At 41.9% G+C, this 15,475-nt stretch overlaps 1 long non-coding RNA gene across 1 annotated transcript in view; it reads left to right on the forward strand.

Moving 5' to 3' along the window:
- LOC131564064 (uncharacterized) overlaps positions 1 to 15,123 on the forward strand; it is a 33,616-nt gene extending 18,493 nt beyond the window's left edge. The window contains exons 2-5 of the long non-coding RNA XR_009275349.1: positions 13,292 to 13,743; positions 14,062 to 14,169; positions 14,271 to 14,382; positions 14,780 to 15,123. This is a non-coding gene — a long non-coding RNA (uncharacterized LOC131564064). The remainder of the gene's footprint in view (positions 1 to 13,291; positions 13,744 to 14,061; positions 14,170 to 14,270; positions 14,383 to 14,779) is intronic.
- The last annotated feature ends 352 nt before the right edge of the window (positions 15,124 to 15,475 follow it).

Consider the following 15,475-nt stretch of genomic DNA (forward strand, 5'->3'; position numbering starts at 1 on the left):
AAAATATTTTTCCCCACTAGAGTTTATGACTCTGAATTAGAAGAATTAGATTCAGTTGAACAAAAAACCAAACAACAACCCAAAACCCCCACCCCAAACCTAATTGTATGCAGTTCTTGAAAAAAAAAATACAATAACAAAATTATTCTTTTTTTCTTAAATAAACTGTCATATTTGCTCAGTCTTGTAATATTTTTCAAAACTGCTAATACTGTAAAGTCAGTCTGACTTTTAAAGTAATGAAGGACCTGTGCTCCTGCAAAACATCATATGTAATTAGGAAAAATTAGAAACACACTGAGCACTGGTGAAAGCTGTGGAGTGAATCTCAGGAGCTTTTTCCTCATTCTTTCTAAAGTGCTGCAGTAGGTCTAGTTTCATCCAAGGTCCCTGGAGCCCACAGAATGTCACTGATAGGGAGTGTGAAACCAGCACCTGCACTGCATCAGTAACTCTGAGCAATGAGCAAGTTTACATCAGAATTAAATTTCTACTGATTGACAAACCCAGTGTATTAATTTTTATCTATTCAGAACATAGTCAAAGGCTTTCTTGGAACTGATGGTGAATTTATTAAGATTTGTAGCTGGCCTTTGTTTTTGCACCTGTATTCTAATTCCTAAAAATATTGGCTTTGTCTGTTGATTGCAGAAAAGATTGACTTTAAAAGTTGGCAATTGATAAAATCTGTTATAGAGGAAAAAATGATATTCCTATCATTGCTTTGGGGGATAATTTGTGCTAAAAGTTTTCTGCGTTCTGTTGGGGGGCAGCAATCAGATTTATGGTAGTTATTTTTGCTCACTGCATCTTTCAGATATCCTGTTTAAAGTCTTCTCTGTTTAGACATCTGTCTTTGTCCCATTAACTTGATGAGTTTCAGTACTCCATTCATCCATTTCTGTCATAAACAGCCCCATGTCTCATTTTCCTGCTGTCTCCTATTCATGGGACACATCCTTATCTTCCAATTCTACTCCTTCTTACCTTAAATCTCACATGAAAATTATTTTAGGACTGCCCTAAGAAAGACATTAAGAAAGTAATAGCAATCTTTGTCTTAGCTCTGCCTTTAATTTCCTTTTTTTCTTTTATTTTGGACTAGATCCTCAACAGAGAAGGCCCAAGGACGGGAATGTTACTGTGTGGGAGAATTGGGAATGGGGGATGCATTAAAAGGCACTGTGGAGGTGCAAACACCTGGGCTGGCCTGAGATGCTGCAGGAGATGATGGAAGTAAGGTTACCTAGGAGGAGAGGAGCAGAGGCAGGGATTTGCCATCCTCTCATCCTCCTGGGGCCTGTGGCACAGTCGCTCAGAGTTCCATGGCTTTGCACAGGAAGATGTTACTCTAGGACTGAACTTTCCCCTCAGAACAGATGCTGGACACAAAGGCTCAGACTCCAAGGTCTGTCTGTGCTCTCTAAGATGTGCTGTTTTAACTGAGCCCTTTGTGCCAAGTCAAGCCTGGCAGTCTCCACCTTTCTGATCTTTATTGATGTTAAGTCATGCCCAAGGGGGATGTAAATCACATCAAGAAAAGCTCTGGGCTGAATTCTTCCGATGGGCTATCACTGCTAAATGATGAATCTGTTACATAAGCAGGAAAGCCCTGTGGGACAGAGGATGTTCAATGAAATTTGTACAGATAATCCATAAACACTGTCCTGCTGGGAAACAGAACAGAAAGCACTGCTGCTTTGGCCATGAAAGATCTGAGAAGAACATACCAAATCCTGTAATTAAATGATTCTTAGTGTTCCTAAATGTTATGTTCCATCTAGACAACTTAAATAGAGTTAACTAGAAGCTAATTTAAAAAGCCTTCTGCTTTCTTACAGTATATCTGTCTGATACTGACCATGGAGAGTTTATCTATTCACAGAACACCATGAATCACTCCCCTGTTTAAGAAAAAAATTGATTGCTGTTCTAATACTTATTGAACACCTATAACTGATGTTTAAATCTCTACAAGCTTGAGATAATTAAAATAATAAATCTCTCTCCCTATTTGACAAGACTGTTAGCAGAAATCAAAGATATAAATAATCTAGTGGAGCTATGAGACATTATTCTGCTGAATATTGTGATCATATTCTCATGGAAATTTCAGGGCTGATTCTACCATACTTATTTAAGCAGTGCTCCCATCAGGTGCTGCTGTTGTGAATAGGGTAGTGCTCAGTGAAGGTGCCAGGATCAGGACTCAGGACAGTACAACAGCAAGGACCTCCATAGCCTGGCCTTCCCCACAGGATTAAAGTCTCAGCAGTCAGATGTCCTTTCCTGTTATCTCCAAGATCTGGACACAGATCTCTTTTATCCTGTTCTTGGAGTTTGTTTTGCTTCAGTGAATTAATTGTAGTATATGTGGGCACCTGCATTTGCACTTTGCAGTGCTTGGCTGCCTCACAGGCTGGGAAATGTCAGCTTACACCTGGCTCATGGGCAGGGATGTGAGAAGGGACTCAGCTTCCATCTCCCTTCCTTCCTTTGCAGCAATGAACAGACACCTCCTGTGTCATTAGCAAAAGCTCCTGTGGTCTCCAGCCCTCAGGAGGGGCTGGCACAGCCCCAAGCTGCAGTTCTGTGCAGAAGAATTCAGCACTCACTGAGTCCAAGAGGAAGAGATTATTGTCCCAAAGCTTGGTGCCCCAGGACAGGGCAGTTGTGTGCCCTGGCCCAAGGCTTTTGCATTGTTGACTATTTTGTGAGCAATATCTGAATGGTTCTTGAAACACAGACTGAAACCATCTCTTGCTTCTTCCAGCTGAGTACCTGAAGGAGACCCCAAACCAAGGGGTCCTACAAAGACTCGTGATTGTGGTGAGGATTACTTTCTCTGAAAAGAGTTTCTGAAAAGGAGCTAGGCACCAAGATCAGCACAAATGCCAATGGGTTATCCGTGGCCTTGGATAAATCATGGGGGGGACTCTGACATACCCTGGGTTTGCTTTGTTGCCTGTTGGGGCAGCAGCAGTGGAGTTATCTGCCATGGCTCATTCCCCACTCCATTACCAGAGGGATATCAATCACTGTCACTGCACCAACAAAATTAGTGAGTTATCCTGCTGGGCACTGACAATGAAAGCACAGAACACTGCAAAGGCAGGAAGACACTATTTGTGTACATGGAGAGGAGTTCCTCTTGTTGCTTCTCTACCCGGGGTTTTGGAAATTGCTGGTTTCCAAAATTTTGTGTGAAGCCCATAAAGACAGCAGAGTAATGTAAATTATTCTCCCATCCAGACAACCCCTGGTTATTGAGCACATCTAAACCGAACTGACAAAAGCTGGGAGAAATGGACATCCATTGGGAAAATGAAAAAATGAAGAGTGATATTCATCCTAGAGGAACCTATAAAACTGCAACACTGTCTTTTTATAAAAGAGCTACAGAACTAGAGGTCTGGATTCACATAACAGGACTTGTATGACAATAACTAGACAAGAAACACAAAAACCCCTCAGCATCTAAAGAAAATCAGTGTTTTCATCTCACAACAGCCTTGTGGTAGCCTTGTGATTAGCTGTGGCATTCTCTTGTTCTCAGAGTAATGAGTATGTAAAACGGTGTTTTGTATACAATTTCTGGGCACCATGTCAGCTCTTTAGGATCACTTGAAAGGGAGATCAGTGGGAAGGATGCCATGGCAGTGACTAGAAAATAACTTTGGAAGTCTTTCTTGTTTCCTCTCTCCTTCAGCCTTCTCACACTCCCCGAAGAGCCCTGGCTGGCAGAGCAGGCACAGCATTGTGTTAAACATGAATTGTTAAACTTGAGGCAATGCCAGCCTGGGTGGGGTGAGGTGCTCACCCCAGAGCTGCAGTTGGGCATGTCCTTGTGCCCAGTCCCTGGCAGCACCTCTGTGCTCCTGTGGCTCTTTGCTTTGCTGTGTATTTGTTCTTTCAGGTGCTTTAATAGCACTGAAACTTGTGGTTTGGGGTTTTTTTTCCCTTTCCCTGTAGCTCTGCTAGCACAAGAAACATACCAGCCTTTTGTTCATCACTTTTTTTCCCCTTCCATGGCAAATATTTATAAGTAAACCAATCAGTCATTGTCAAGGGAGCTCTAATGGTATGCTCCTGTGTGGATAATTATTACTTCCTTGTCAGCAAAAGGTTATAAAATTTTTCTTTTGGGAAAATGCAATAGAGACTTTTTTCCTGGCAGGCAAATACTGCACAAATGTTTTTCTCTGGATAATACAGCTGAAAAGCTCCTTGTAGGATTACCTGACATAAATGCTTCTGTTAGGCCGATTTCTGTGTCACTGAAAGACTGTTGACTCTTTTCCTAGGAGGAAAAAGAGCTTTCTATGGTTTCTTCCTACTGGGAAAACATTTTCCCTGGTTCTGTCAGGAAAATACAAATAAAAACCACCCCTGTTTTTTTTTTTCTTTTAAATGCATCAGAACCTTGGATCAGAAAAGCTGTTAAATACATGATTAAATCTGTATTTACAGGGACAGATTCTTGCCTGCTCATCAAGGATTGCTCACCTAACCAGGTCCTTAAGTGCTGCAAGTACAAGCTTAGGAGTGAAGTTGAAAGGAATGATTTACTCTCTGACACTGGCAGCACTTCCAGCTGGCTTGGCTGGATGGACTTTATCCTGGAAACAGCTGTCTTGCATTGAATCAAGGCAAGTTATCTGACTGAAACATAGAATCACAGAGCTGTTTAGGCTGGGAAAGACCTTAAAGATCATTGAGTACAGCCAGTGAAAGAACACTAAACATGAAGGATACTTGAGGTACCCACGGCAGTCAGCCAAAGGGGGGCCCAGAAAAGTGTGTTGGTCCAGGGCAGTGTGCCTGTGCATGGTGGCTGCTGTCTCTGACACTTGTCTCAAGGCCTGGTTTTGTCTAAATTTATAGAAATATATTTTAGAAGGAGCGAGGGTGGTTTTTTTTGCTTTTTTGATTCTTCCATTTATTGCCAGTGATTCTGGGGAACGTTTCTAGCATTTCAGATACTTTTGACTATCAGCTATTGAGGGAAATGTTTGAGAATAGAGTAGACCTTCACTGCTGGCATGAATCAATGTGTGGTGCATGATGTGTGTACAGGAGTCAGAGAATGACACACTCTGGAAAATTATTGCTTTTCACCCTCTTAATTACTGCTGCTCTGAGGTCTAGGCTGATGTCTAAGTGCTGTTTCTCAGCTGCTTTATGTCCAAGACAGAGTAATATGACTCTGAGAATTAAGAGGAAATGGAAAATGATTTGTAGCTCAATAGGTCTAATTCAGCCTCATCCCTTTCTGTCAGTCTGTCCCCTCCTGCAGATGGGGGTGGCATCTCTGTGCTCCCAGCAGAGCTGAACAGCAGGGGCTGCTCTGGGAGATGGCTGCACAGCTGGACTCACCAAACTTGACATCGATCTCTACAAAATCTTGGGTGTGACTTTGTGAAAGCTGCAGTCAAAGGTGCTGCAGTCTGATCCTGGTGCTCAGCAGAGCTGTGGCTGTCCCAGAGGAAGGGTAGAACTTGCTGCTTGCTCTCTTCAGTGTGATGGAATTGGGCAAACGCTGAAGCCCCTGGAGCTCGCCTAGGGCAAAGGTAACACCCCCACTAGCTGGGCAGTTTCCTGGAAAAGCAGACAAAGCTGCTTGTTTAACAGAATTGGGCCCTCATGTAAGGAACAGATTTCTCTGTGCTCTCAAACAATTTTTTGTTAGTTGATTCAGAGAGGAGGAGGAAGTGCTGGAATGGTGATCTTTGGGCTGAACCACGAGCAGAGATGGAGCATGCACAATCAGAGGGCATTTGGCTGAGCAGAGCCAGCAGGATTCCTGAGCTGCTGAGCACATACAGTGAAGACAATTTATACACCTGAAAATTAAGTGGAAAAATTAGCCTTTAAAGAAGCAGCACACTAGGGAGAGTGAGGAAGGTTGATGGACTCATGTTGCTTTCCTGAGATTACCACAAAATAAAACCCCCAGAGGCACTGGTGCTGCAGGGGCTGAGGCTGTTGAAGCAAATGCTTTTGAGGGAAAATACACTGTTGGTGCAAAACATTAGTTTGGTTTTCAGAGTGACCATGAGGTAAAGAGGTAGCACAAGGATGCCTGATGGGCAGAGGGACTGGGAAAAGGACATTGGAATTCCTATTTGTCAACTCTTGCTCTATCCCCAAAACTTAGAATGAGTATAAACTTCTTCCAGACTCTGAAGTTCTCCCCCTTCTAAGAGCTGGCCCCTCTCTCTGACTTTCTCACTAGAAATACCTCCCTGCAGACAGTATAAAGTTTGTCTATGAATCTCTGACATCTTTACTTGATTGTCCTCCCCCAGCCAGCAGTGGCATATATGAACTCCATCACATTTGGGTAGTTGTAAATGAATAAAATTGAACTTGGAGGAGGGAAAAATATATCTACTAAATTTCAAGCAAATGGCGAATCCAAAATAAAGTATCTTCCCAGGGTTTAAGCCTTTATTCTATTGATGGGAAATGTCTGTGTGTCAAAACAGCCTGACTCCCTGGCCACCAAACCACAGGGTCACATTTCCCTTGCCTGTGTGTGACAACCCCCCTTTTCAGAGCTAATCTGCCACTTGAAATGAACTTCTTTAAGGTATTGGCAGGTCCTAACTTATTTTTGGAAGACACTTGCAGTTTTCACATATTTCTTTCCAGCAGCAGATGGCAGCAATTTTCTTAGTCCTAATCTGATAAGATCTGTGTGCTGGTTAATGTAAATTACTATATTTCAAAAGGTAAAGCCTTCAGTTGCCCTTTTCAGCAGATAGTAACTAAGCTATCATCCCTGCTGTCCTGCAGGCAGTGCAGTGCTGGCAGTGGCAGACAGTGTCTCCCAGGATGTCTGTGCTGGAGAGGCAGCAGGGCACCAACCAACCTGGCCCCCTGGATCAGCCTCAGCCATCCCTGGGGTTATTCTTTGGGGATAAAAGAGATATGGGAAAATGTGGGCCCACATCCTCACCCTCGTCTGGGAGGGGAAGTGAAAAGCTTGGAAATAATGAAGTGCAAAAATGCTGTGATGAATTGACTAGTTAAAGTCTGAAGAAAATGAAAAGAGCAGAGATGCTTTGGCTCAGAAATAATCAATCTGTGCATATTGCTCTAAACTGAGTTTTTCTCTTTGTGCAGGCTGTACATTTTTTTCCAGAAAAGGGTCATTAGGAGACTCACTTTAAAATTAAATGTTTGTGATCAGTATAAAGGTTTGCAACAAGAGACAGAAAGTGTGAGAAATGGATTGAGCAACATTATTATATGAAGCTAAAATATAATGACATCTGTTATGTGAGCATAGAATAATGTTGAAATTAGGGAAGCTTCATCAACTTGATCTCCAGTGGACAGAGAGAAAACTGATTTTAATGACTGTTTTAAACTAACATTTGGTGAAATAAATTTTAATGCATTTGTTCTAAACCAGAATTAACTGCAGTGCCATGTCTTTTTCACAGCTCAAACACTGCTTCTGTTTAGCTGTTTCTCTATCTTTTCTATCTCCCAAAGTCTACAGGAAGCTGGGATTTTTAAAGCTTATCATCCATTTTGGAATGACTGATAAATATATCCCTTACTCCTGCTTTTGATGATGTGTATGGTAGACTTAGTTGTGTTGTGGGAAATGCAAGTACAAGACGAAGAATCTGACAAATTTGTGATGGGGTAATTGTGTTAAAACCATATTAAGCCCTGTTCATCTTGAAACACTGCAGGAATTATTGTTACCTGTAGTTTTGCAGTCACCTGTGTTTCATTTCACACTGTGTGTTCAAACCCACCTGCTATTTCATAATTAAAAATATGCCTGTGGTATAAAACAGGCGGGTGAAGGAGACTGACATGCCCAAAATCAGAAAAGCAGTTAGAAAGGGCTGGGCATGGGGTAAGAGAAACATCCTTGAATAACCTGGGCACCGTCATAATTTAAATAATTGTGGATGCTGACCTATTTAGGAAGCAAAGTAAAACCTTTTCCTTAATCATCAAAGAAAATTTGGTGTAACGTGTGAGCTTGTTGGAACTGGTAAAAATTCCTCATTCTTGCCTGCACCTTGGGTAAGTGACTAGTTAACATTATGCCTTTAACCAAAGACAAATAATCAAGGTCTGACTACCTTGGTTCACTACAAGATCCCTTTAATGCCTCAAGGAGCTCTCCCAGCTGTGTTTCTGCTCTTTTCCTCTGCCTGCTCTTGTCCCTAAGTGTACTCCAAGGGCAAGAGTGCTTGTGGGACTGGTGCTTGTTGAAGATGTTTGTCCACTTTTACATGCTCCTTTTTGACATTTTCCTGTTTTCCCTGCTAAAAAGAACATACACACAATGAGCAGAGCTGTTGTAGAGCCACCTTCATGGCTGTTTAACAACATCCTGCCTGTTCCTGTGGCAGCAGGGCCATTTCACACACTCCCTGGCAGGAAAATGCAGGCAAACAAACGTGCCTGTCCTTTCCAGGGGCTCTTGCAGGGTGTACAGCACAGAGCAGGGGGTGAGCAGGAGGCACAGGGCAAAAGGGCTGGTTCAGGAGGAGCAGGGTGGGAAGATGCAAAGCAGGAACCTCTGCCAGGGAGGAGAGGGATGAGCTCAGGCACTGACATGGCTTGTGCTGGCAGCCACAGCTGGGGACAGCAGAAAGCAGCAGAGGTTGTGAGCATCAGGTTTGGTGTCCAAGTCAATGAGGTGTTTCAATTTTTACATTATAATTGAGATTCAGATCTTTTATTTATCTGCTTGATGCTTTTGAAATGTTCTCTCCTTGATGACATTGCTGATATAAGCACTTAAATTTTCTGGAAACAGGCCATTTTATAGCCAATACCTTCTCCCCAGGGCCTGGATTGGAGTGATTTTGGTCAGTGAAATGCTTCATGCTTTAAAATGATGGCTACATGTGACAGGGGGTCTGTGCTTGTGTTCTCCATGGCTGGTCCTTGGAGTACTGAGATTTTCTACCCCTCCTACTGCCAGCAGTGCAGCTCTCTGCTATATGATGGCCTAATTTTTGACCACGTGCAGATGCTGTGAAGGGTTTGTTTGTAGCTTTGTGGCAAATGTTTTACAGGGATCTGTGACAGCAGGGACCATCTCCCTTTGTAGAGGATGAAATGAAAGTGCTCTTGTTATCAAACACACACCATGCTCTCACTGAGTGCAGGCTGCATCTGCTGGGACATCAAAAGGTGGTGGGTTTGCATTAGACAAGTAAACTTGCAGTAGGAATTCTCCCTCTCTAAGATCCTGCATCCCCCACGATGCAATCCTTTGGGCAGGGACTGTCTTGTACTACAAGTCTCTGTAGCTTATCACAATAGGACTCTCAGCTGATGCCTCTAGATATAAATATGAAATAAATATTAATAACAAGACAGCCTCCCTGCTTACTATATTCCTGTTTACAGCCTTCTTACTGATCATCTATGGCTGGAGAAATGGATGCAAAATCATCTTATAAATAAGGCTGAGCTGAAAGTGCAAGGGGGCCAAAAAGGGCAACTGAAATAATTACAGGCATAAGGGGGCTTTGATTTGAGACAATATTAGGCAAGATAAAACCCATTTAATTCTCAGAGTTATGAACGAAAGTAATAATAAACTAATTCTCAGGCTAATAAACAAAAGTATGAGGGAAGGATGTATAATATTGAATGGCACAGAGAAGGTCAGCAGGGCTATTCCTCACTGTGTGTTAGCAGTGTATGAAAGGAATGCCCACGGAAACTTAAAGGTGACAGGCTTGAAACAGATAAATGAGTTATTTTTATGCAGTGCAAAACTTCATCTGTAAATTGCAATTCCACAAGATATTGTGTTGTTATGAGATACCCTTAAATACAGAACGGGTGAGTTTTTTACCCACCACTCTTAGTAGAGCTATTCAGTTCATTTAAAAGGAATTGATCTTCATCTTTTAGCTAGAAATCAGAGGTGGCTGTTTCAGGAGCAAGCAATTTGCTTCAAAAAGTCTTATAAAACGTGAACTGAAGACTGTATCAAGAACAACATTTAATGTTCAGAACTACATATCTTACCCTTATTTCTGCTAAGAGGTGCTAGGTAGGGTAAAGGAGGGTGAGCCCTGTTGAACCATGTTTTCTGAAGTGACTCTGCAAGCTTAGAAATACTGAATTCACAATTGATTTTTTTGTACTTTCTGTGGAATCAGCTTGAGAAAGCAAGCTCCCTGTTTTGTTATGGTATAGCAACATTTTAACTCATTTTATCAGAGGAGGTTGTGCCTAACTAAACCTTGTTCCTAAGTCTTTATTCTGGGGGTCAAAACCATTAACACACCTGGTGAATTTTTTTTCTGGAGTGTTTGGTACAAAATTATTTCCAGTCACACAATGTCTTTGTGGCTGACAAAATGCAAATAATGATCCAGTGATACTCACTGTAATCTAGCAGTTTATCTAATTTCATCCCATAATACAATTAAATCTGAGGTGATGATCCCTGAATTGGGCACTTGATAAGGCAAAAAGTTTGTCTTCTCAGACAGGTTTTGGATGGATGCAATAAAACAGAATCTTTTCTGTCTCTGGAGATTTCTGATGCAGTTACAGAAATCCATGTTTAAACCAGTAAAGAATGTGTCCTCTGGCTTATTTTGAGTGAAGAGTCTAAATGCAATACTAGTGGAGTGCCTACTTCTAAAGCTATTATAGAGAGAAATTTTTCTCAATGAAATGTCTTCAGTCTCAGAGAAACCTGTGAATAGAAAGCTTTTTTTTTTTAAGCTTTTTACTTTCTTTTTTTAAAGGGGGAAATAGTGCCATAGGTGTTTAGGAGAAGAAAAGGACCAGATCAAGAAGAGGAAGGTAAAATGTCAGATACCTCAACCAATCCTTTTCAGTACCAAACATGGGGATCTATTCAATACAAAAGGAATAACTCTGGTGTTTGTTTTACAAACAGCTAGTTTACACAGGGGAGGAGCCAAGGAGTTCAATGTGCTGGCATTTCTGGACATTTTCAAATGCAGCTGAACACTGAATTTTGATAATTGGCCTCACTAACATTCTTACTAAATACAAATTAAGTCATTCAAAGGACTTGGGTTTGCACCTAATTATTAAAGACACTGAATTAGATACCAGTTTTCACTCACAGTTGTGAACCTTTTGCTACACACGAGTCATGTCACCCAGAAAAGCCATCACAGAGTATTCATCTAATCCATCTGGTAGTGCAAATAGTGGAAGGACTCAAAATAACAAGAAAATTGTTTACCTTTCTGAATAGGATATGAAATTACTTTCTTGCCTCTTTATAGCAGCTCAAACATTTGCACAAACTTGTTAAGCTGCTTAGAGAGAAGATTATTTGTGCAGGTAATGCTTCTTTCAGTAAGTTAAGCTGCAAGCAAAACAGATGCTTGACTTCATGAAATTTGGAGAAATTGCCTCTGGGAGAAATTTAAATAAATTAATAGGGAGCTTCTGCTCTCCTTCCTTCTCTGTCTTTATTTTATTCCCTCTCTGTGAAGATGGGTCTGTGCAATACTCACAAGGAAGTTAGTTAATTATGTAAAGCTGCACCAGGTAAATGTTATTTACAGATGGCTAAAAAACTTTGTATTACACTCATTTGCCAAGAATAACCTCCCTCATTTCACAGCTGGTGGAGAGGTGTTTTTAATTGTCATTAAGGTAAGCTGCAGATTGTATTTCTGCTGCATATTTTTACCCAATTTGACTGTTCTCTTTCTTTGCATTTTTTAATTGTAGCCCTGCAGGCACTGTGCGCATAATTGAAGTAACCAATCTGTTTTTGTTTATCTATGTTTTCCATTAATTAGATATGTGGAATCTAAATTTCCTCCTGCAAAACCAGAGGTGACAGGCTAAGGGACCAAGTCTGCGTTTCCTCACCAGGCGGCACTGCTGGTGCAGTTGGAGCAGATTCCAGAGCAGGACACAGCAGTGTTGGCAGTCTGGGCTGGACAGGGAGTGGAGGGGGAGCAGGTGGCTCTGGGTGGGATGTGAGAGACCTCTGCCCTCCCTGGGGATGAGGCTGAGCCTCCCTGGACCATGGGTTTGCTGCAGGACAGGTGTTCACGTCCAAGGACCGGGGGAGCTGCAGCCTTGGCCCTGGGCACAGTGAATTGGTGCCCCAGGAATTTCACCTCCTGCCTGACCTGGGCTCACAGCAGTGCTCATGTGGCTCCTGGATACTTTCCTGTACCCAAATTTCCTTTTTCCCACTGCTGACCCAGCGGCTCAAAACTTCACTTTTATAAATAACCAAGGTTCACCCCATAGCCTGACCCATGGCAGCACAGCTAAGACCTAAAGCTGCTGCTATTTGTTGGGGCATCTCAGTGGTTCTCATAAAATTTTGTTTAGAAATGGCCCAGCTCTGCAGTGCTCACATATTCATAACAGGCTACTGATCAGCTGTCAGGTTTAGCCCAGAACTGGAGAATTTGGCAAGAGTGAAGTTCTTGGGAAGAAATTGATCTTCATGTAACAGGCAATGGCAAACTATTTTCAGCCTGCCCACAAATGACCATTAAGAGGAGAGGGAGTAGCCTCAGTTCTGGGTGTGCAGAATGGCAGGTCCATGGAGAATTCCACAGAGGAATGGGTCAGTAAAAACAAAGCTCTAATGTAAATCCAGAGGCAATCACCAGGGAAAATCTTTGGAGCTAAAAGCAACTTATTGCTGATTTTTGAGGTTCTTCTGACACTTTGTTATGGATTGACAACATTTTCCTATGTGCTTTGTGAGCTCAGGGTTTGCTGGTTTGTACTCAAAAGGATGAATAAGTGCTTCTTTGAAGCTAATGGCCTCTTTTGCCTGTATATCCATGCCATAATTCCAGCACAATCCTCTAAGAGCCTCCCTGATGTCAGACTGGCCTTGTACACACATTAATGACTTATCAGGTAGTAACTCCCTGCCCAGCCCACACCTTTTCCCTCTTGCCTCCCCTCTTTTGCTCAGTCATTTTTCTTTGCTTGTTGCTTGCCTGCAGTGATGGGTGTGTGCCCTTTTCCTCACTTGGAGTCTGGCAGTAAATCATTTGTCTGCTTTTGAGTTTTTTTTTTCTTTTTACATTCTGGAGCAGCTGCTCTGATTATTTTAAAGCAGAAAAAAAGACCAATAAATGGGGAGAATCCTGAAGGTAAGTACTTCAGTGAGGACTAAATGTCAAGGTACAGTACACATAGAAGCTTTTACAGTGACTATTTAAAAACTGTTATCTGCTGTATATTTTAAAGGCAGGACATAATTCAGACGCCTGATTGACTGCCCTTGAACGCTGATTCTTGCTCTATAACTTTTATTTTTCAGAAACCTTGATTTAAGAACGTTTTGAAGGCATCATATACTGCATTCCTGACCCTTAGTGGATTACTTGACTGCCTTAGCTGCACCAGCTTTGTGGAGAAAATATGGCAGAAGAAGCAATGTTAAACTCTGTCAGAGCAGAAGTGGAAAAGTCACCTCTGTAAATTCAGGATTGCTTAAGAATTGTATTCCCTCTTCACCTGGAAGTACAAGAGGTGCCCTGGCCCTGGGCAGTTCAGGAGGTTTGATGGAGATGAAGGCTGGAGAGCACGAGCAGTGTGCCTGCGTGGAGAGGAGATGCCTGTGTACTTCTCTTCCACCTGTTTTTGACAGGGAATATTAATACTCCAAACAGAAATTAAGCAAGTAGTTTCAGCAAGTATGTTTTGTTTCCTTTAAGACAGGGTACAGCTGTAATGTGCTCTGTATTTCCAAGTACTGGCATTTTTACATAGGTAAGAAATATTCAAGTCTGAAATACACTTGACAGCTTCTTGCAGAAACTCAAGCCAATTTTGGAATATTACCATGTTATCTCAAGCCAAAAGCATTGGCAATCAAAGGTGTTTTTAAAGCCATTAGCTCCAGTTTCATTCACTTGTTTTAGTTTTTTCTCTTTGATAACATGTTGTTTTTGAGGAAATGAACTCACTGACAGTTTGGAGAGCAGGACTGGCTCAGGCATAGTGAGAAAAACCACAACACCACTGTTTAGTCTTTGAGTCTGAAATTAAATCATATCCCTTTATTTCCAGAAATGTTTCTCTTCACAGATGTACTGGGAGAGGGTAATTCAGTGCCTTGAAATGTATGGACAGCTGATGATGACAAAGCCTGAAACAAATGTCCTGAAAGGAGTTTATTATCAGGCATTAAAACAGGTAAGGCTGTAAAAAAATATATTTTAGCTGCCAAATTTGTATTTGACTCCTACCAGTATATTGGACTTCTTTTTTTACTTTTAAAAAAATCCTGTTTATAGGACATGCTCACTGGTGCTTAAAGAGACATGGAAACACTGACACCAGAACTGAATTACTGATGGGCTGAACTGGAGGACCACTTGAACAGGAGATGCTGGAGCAGCCTGCCAGGTGAGTGGGTGGATGTGCAGGTGTGCAAGTGCAGAGCGCCTTGGTCCTGCCAAACATAATTCTCGTGTGCACCCCTAGAAAAACAAAGCAATGCCCCTTCTGCCAAACACTCTGCTGCATAAAAGCTCAAGGATCTTCACCCTCATGGTGAAGTGAGGGCTTGAGGAGGGGTCTTGGCACATGAGCCCCTTTGCCATGGCCTCAGAGGAGCCATCCAGGCTCCTGCAGTTCTGGCCCCAGCCCTGCACACCTGGAGCTTGGCAGGAGCTGTGCCAGGGCCCAGCAGGGCTCATTTCACCTGCCTGGCACCCCTGGCAGCCCCTGTGGGTGTGCAGGGCCAGGGAGGACCCTTGTGAGGCATAATGGCAACAGGAAATTCTCCTTTTCTACGTGACAGGCCAGCCTGGTGCTTCTGCTTGAGTCCAAACCCAGTTGTCTTCTTGGGAAGTGAAAGAATCAGACTGCAGAATTTAACCTTGAGCTTTACATTTTAGTAATGGAGCTGGTCAGCTTCAGAAAGAGACACCTGTTCAATATGGGATTGGGGTATGCAGGTTTAATACACAATTTATCTGTCTGTGAACAGGGATGTAAAACAACACTTAAAGCTGATCATTATTATTTTTTCCACATACCTCCCCTGCCCTGAAACTCCATTTCATTTTCATCTGAAACAACATTTTTCTTCTCCTTTTGTCACATGACCTGGAAAATCCATTATTCAACCAAATATAATCTATTCCAAATATATGTAACTTCTGTCCAGAAAAGTAATTTAGGCTTTTGTGCCATCAGTCCAGAGTTTGACCATTTCTGGTACTTTTCCTTTCATACTTATGATTTGCTCTGTTCTGCAGCCTGAAATATGATAATCTGGGCAGAACAGAAATGCAAAATAAGATAATTTTTACAACCAGATTTAAAACTTCTGTTTTGTGCTACAAACACAAAAAAAGTAAAAAAAAAAAGAAGTGCTGTACTAATTTCCTCTTTTCTAGAAGCAAAATGAAGAGGGGAAAAGAATTCTGTAACAGAAAAACGTAAATCAACATCAGTATTTGTCGATTTCTAGGTTTTATTTTCTTTTGGTTTT

Source organism: Ammospiza caudacuta, chromosome 14 (assembly GCF_027887145.1).
Source record: "Ammospiza caudacuta isolate bAmmCau1 chromosome 14, bAmmCau1.pri, whole genome shotgun sequence".
Taxonomy (NCBI): domain Eukaryota; kingdom Metazoa; phylum Chordata; class Aves; order Passeriformes; family Passerellidae; genus Ammospiza; species Ammospiza caudacuta.